Genomic DNA, 5,727 nt, shown 5'->3' with positions numbered 1-5,727 from the left:
ACAACAAAAAAACTTAATTCACTTTGAAAAGAGAAGAGAAGAAATACCAGAAATTAGGATTTTATTCAGACCGAATTTCAAATTAAAGTAACAAATATTGAAATTGTTAACCAATACTATAAGAGAAGTTGGCTCAAGTTCCTCGTTTTCTTCAAAACTAAAAAGGCCATAAAGTTTTACCTGTGAAAGAAGTAAAGAAATGATGAAGAATTCGAAGTTGTTGTGGCCAGAGAGAAAGACTGTCATGCTGATTGAAGGTTGAAGAATTCAAAGATATTGTGGTCGGAGAGCAAGGCTGTATGTTGTGGTCGGAGAGTAAGGCTGTCAGGTCGATTGAAGGTTGAAGTCAAAAAGGAACTCGAAGTCCAACTATTTGTCGTCGGATGTTGAAGTCGCCGAGGATTGAAATGAAAAATTTGAAGAACTGTTGGTTGGGAGAGAGTTGAGAAAAACTATCGAGAGGGAGAGGAGAGAGACTGGTTGATTTGGATTGAAGAGGGGAACTCGAAGCCCAACTATTTGTCGTCGAAGGTTGATGTCGCGAGGATTGAAAGCAGAAATTTGCAGAATTGTTGGTTGGGAGAGAGTTGAGAGAAGTTGTCGAGAGAGAGGAGAGAGACTGGTTAATTTGAATTGAAGAGGGATGTGGGTTGGGTTGATTTGTATTTTTGAAAAAATTAAAAAGTTTTGAAAATATTAATCAAGTTCACAATTAACTTAATCAAGTTTCCTAATGATATTTGACCCTTTAAGTTAGTCAATGTCACCAATGCTGCTTCATTCAATCCTTAAAAAACATATTTCCTTCAATTTTCTCAAGTATATACCTCTTATTCGAGGTCGAAGGTTATGTACCAAAATTTTTATTTTTTAACAGTGAAAAAGCTAAAATTAGTATTAAAAAATGTGCTATGCTGGGCTCGAACTCACGTCCATGTGCAGAAAGATTCAACTTACCACTAGTTGTTTGTTTTCACTTTCAAACTTTGTAGTAATAAATATGTAGATATATTAATATACTAAAAATAATTAACTGAAGATGAGTAATGAATAAGCTGATTTAGCCAAATTACTGTTTAGTCAATATTTTTTTTAAAAGGTGTGCAATATAAAAAGGGTGACAAGTAAATAAAAATGAAGTCAAATTTATCTAGTCTTTGGGAGATTCTCAGAACCAAATCTTGAAGTGCCAAAATCTGTTTTAGACCTCTTTTCGCCCAAAATATAATTATGATCTCATTTCAAAATTTTAGAACTTGTCTCAAACACATATATGCTCCCCGTCTCATTTTATGTGGCGTACTTTTTTTTTTAGTCTGTCTTAAAAAAAATATTACCTTACTATAATTAGGAAAGAAACAACGTTGAATTTTATTTTCACAACCATATTCAAGTGTTATTTTGAGCCATAAATTTCAAAAGTTTCTTTTTTCTTAAACAATGGAATGGAGTACCTTATGCTTTGATATTCTTCCTCGCTAATTTATAGATCTCAAGGTGATTTAAATATGGCCTCTAAGGTATCCATCATCTCAACATGGACAATTAAAGCGGTTGGAGGAATTCTAATTGAAGAGCACCATCCAAATAATTGTAAGATAATTGAGTTGACACCATGGGACATTCTTGAGCTTCAAAACGAATATGGTCAAAGTGGACTCATATATCCCATGCCTACATCTCAACAAGTAAGAGATCTAACAAAATCAACCAACTCCGGTTCCTTGATTGATCATTTTAGAGCTTCACTATCTCGAGCTTTAGATTTCTTCCCTCCATTATGGGGCCGTCTTGAGGAGGCCACAGAGCAGAGTGGAACCACTTCTTTCTTCATCAACTGTAACAATACTGGTATTCAATTCAATCACGCCATAGCGGATTGTGTTACAGTTGACAACATCTTGGAATCAAATTGTGTTGCTCATGAGGTACAAGATTTTTTCCCATTAAAAACCAAGAGGCGACCTCCAAACCATTTTTCGCGGTGCAACTAACAGAGCTTGTGGATGGCATTTTCATCGGCTGCACATGTAATCATACATTAATTGATGGAGCATCTTATTGGCATTTTTATGGTTCTTGGGCTGAGATATCTCGCGGTTTTAATGTCATCTCAAAAATTCCCTATTTGAAACGTCAATTCCCTTTCAAAGTGACCATTTTTCTAATCGCATTTCTATACCAAATGAAAGAATCAATGCAGGTGGTAAACTCATTCCACGAACAGTACAAATGCTGCGGAAAAGGGTATTTCATTTTACCAAAGAAAATGTAGCCAAGCTAAAAGCAAAGGCCAATCTTGAAATGAACACCACCAAGATTTCTTCTCTTCAAGCTGTGTTAGCTCATGTTTGGCAATCTGTTATACGTTGTCGTTGTCTAGATCACAATGACGAAACTACTTTATAGGTATCTATTAACATGAGGGAAAGATTGAATCCTCCACTATCAGAAGGGTTCTTTGGGAATACAATTTACCCTGCTACCATAACGATTAAGACTGCTTGAGCACAAATTTGGTGCTCAGAGACAATGAAAGCACTGGAGGAAGACAAAATATTTGGGGAGTTTGCGACTATATCAGTTGTTGGTATGGAACAAACAATTCAAGCTCGTATTTAAGTGCTTCTTACGGTAATTAATTCTTGTTAGATTATTTTGTTATGCATGAATAAGGAGAAAATGTAGTGTCTAAATTTACTAGGCTTCTTTATCTATGAATCTTAATGTCAGGATAGAGTATCGTGTTAGGTTCAACGTGTGAATGAATGGAAAATGGAGGAAAAATAGTGGAGGAAAAATGAGTCCACACTAAAATGACAAGTGTACTCAAAAAATGGAAAGTCCAATGATTCTCCCATATTGGTGGGAGAAGAGAACTTTCAAGTGTTTATAATAAGGAACACCTACTAAACATAATAAGTAATAGGTGCCTCGTGTTGTTGTTGTTGCTTTCTTGGCATTGGCACTATGTCATGCCGCGGCTCAGTTGGTTACTGGAATTTGGACGGTGTCACCTGCGGGCGCAGTTCCAGCGCAGATTGCGTGCAGGTGACATGACTGTATTGAATAGGTGCCTTTTTGCTGAACCAATAAATCCTTTCCGAAGGGGCATATTAAGGTTATAAATACCTGACATATTCCTCAGGTATAGACATGATTTTTGATAGCATAAACACTCATCTTCTCTGCAAAAACTCAGTGTGATCATTAGTCGTTGAGTGAGTTCGACGAATCCAATAATTTTGAAGTACCTCTATTGTTGGATTGAAAGCCATTTTATCCTGGGAGGAAAATTTCATAACCTCGGGTACAGTCGGGGGACTTGGCTTTAAAATTCTGTTTCATCTTATTTCTGAAATAATAACACACTTCTTGGATAGATTATTTTTAATCTTGTGTTGAAGGTGTTTTGTAACTTCATAGGTGTCCTTGTTTTATACTTGAACTTGTGTTGAACTTATTGTGTGCCTACATACAGATTTGTGTACCCGAAAACATTGAAAATAACACATCGATCATCATAGCAATAATATAACCGGAGCTTAGTCATATCTATTGCAGGGAAATCTTGGCATAAATTAACGATTCATCCTATTTTAGCATCAGTAAATTAAGAAATTATTTTACTGAATATTAATTAAGTAAACAGTTGGAAAAAGAAAAATCGTTGTTGAAATTAACTGGGTAACTCAATCTCCAATTTTGAAATTCTTATAAAGAAAATAGACTTGAGACCACGTGCCTCTTATATGTAGCTTAATTAAAAGCTTTGCTTTAGAAACCTAGTAGTTGCTGGTCGGGGCAGGGATAGGCTTGCCCCAAAAAAATCCAATCATGTAATGCCATTGCTTCACATTCTATCTATCCCATCTCATTTCAACCTAGAATATGCTGTTAATACTAACATAATAAGCAAAATCGGCTCGGACACCAAACCATCCATGCCTGATACGAGAGTATTCTACGACGATGAGAACAAACACAAACACTAAAGAAACGTCGAAATTGAAAAATGAAAAGTAAAGGATTGAAAGGATAGATGATAGAAAGATAGACACAAGAGGATAACAAAAGGGCAATCCAAGGGTGTACCAAACCCAAAGACCTCCCGTATTGATTACCTACGAGCACCTAGCTCTTACGTTGACCCAAAGGGGGGATCAGATCTCCCTTACAACCACCGTTTTTAAACAAGGTTCAACATTGGCTTTTCCAAGCACTCAACACTCCCAATGGAGTTATTGTGAATTCATCATCATCATTAAACAAAAACTAACTAATGAAATGTCTAAGACACCTATTTATAGTAGTTTCCTTTGAATAACTAGCATATTACAAAAATAGCCCAAAAGTGGCAATTTTGGAAATTACCCATAAGGGATCACTTTATTCCTTGCGCCATGGATTTCCTCGGATCCAAGCTATCTTCCAAGCACGATATTTTTTTAGAAGCTCGAAGAAGGGCCTCCAAGCACATTCTTGGATCCTTAGGGCGATCAAGTCTTAGACCTCCTTATGTTGGCCTCAAGTTGTGTGATCAAAAGCGTTGACGCCTATTTAACTTGTATCATCCTCCCCTTCTTGAAAAGGATTCGACCTCAGATCCAAACCTTGCAAAACCAAAGGAAGGATAAAAAACACGATATGTTAAACACTAGAAACTCATTGAAAAATGCACCAAGGATTTGGTTAGGGAAATCATCAAGAGATAAGGAAACTACAAAGGTCCTAATGGCATCAAATAATCTAAAAGGTAGAACTACCTTCACCATATGAGTCATAAGACACAATTGCTTCATTATCTCTTCAAGAGACCACACCAAAGGTGGTGCCTCTATTGGTTCTCAAGTCTACAAAATTCATATAACATTATCACTCAAACAAGTGAACAAACCAATAATTTTTCCACCTCTACATAAAACACATCCAAGACTAGTATGGATATCATCATGGAAAAAATGGTAGTATAGAAAGGAATCAAGTGTAAAAACATCATCCAAGGTGTTATTATCAATGAGAATGTCATTTGGCTCAAAATACTTAGCACATGATGCGCACAAGGATGGAGTCAAGACACTTCAGTCGGTAGGACTTCTTCCTTTCAGGCAAATAATCAACTTGGCATGCACAAGTTGGTTGTTACACAATTTAAGCACAAGTGTGTCAAGCAAGGATGCAAGTTTATAAGTAATACCCAAAGAAGACAAGGACACATTTTCTCTCGGGTTCTTAAGAATGATACCACCTTTAAGAAGGAGGTCATCAATTCTACTCAAGCATTGAAGGAGGATATCACATGAATGGAATTCATCCAAATTAGTTTCAAGAGAAAACTTTCTTGACCTACATGTAGTAGAACCTTGGTCAAGAGTAGAGACACACATTGGTGAACTCTCTTGGAGCTTTTCACTACTCCTCTTCTTTAAAAATTTCTCATCTTTGTTGGAGATCTTTTCCTTACACAATGTTGATCCATTTAGAGGATCATATATCCCCACAAAAGACTTTCCATCATAGGAAAGGGTACCAACATCCTTACTCAAATTTTTTTTGTCACATAGACGAAGCAAAAAATTAGGTGTACCAAAATCACCATATCCAAATTTGGCACCGGGGTCAAATGGATAGAGTGGACATAGACACAGATCTAGACAACACTCTTTTTACCTATAGGCTTCAACCAAACTAAAAGATATACTCTTTGCATTAGTATAAGCATCATCA

At 36.3% G+C, this 5,727-nt stretch overlaps 1 pseudogene; it reads left to right on the top strand.

Annotated features, from left to right (window-relative positions):
- Positions 1-1,401: 1,401 nt before the first annotated feature.
- LOC107853304 lies at positions 1,402-2,812 on the top strand (annotated as a pseudogene).
- Positions 2,813-5,727: the final 2,915 nt, after the last annotated feature.

The sequence above is a fragment of the Capsicum annuum genome, chromosome 3, assembly GCF_002878395.1.
Source record: "Capsicum annuum cultivar UCD-10X-F1 chromosome 3, UCD10Xv1.1, whole genome shotgun sequence".
Lineage (NCBI taxonomy): Eukaryota > Viridiplantae > Streptophyta > Magnoliopsida > Solanales > Solanaceae > Capsicum > Capsicum annuum.
This window is presented reverse-complemented; position numbering and strand designations above follow the sequence as displayed.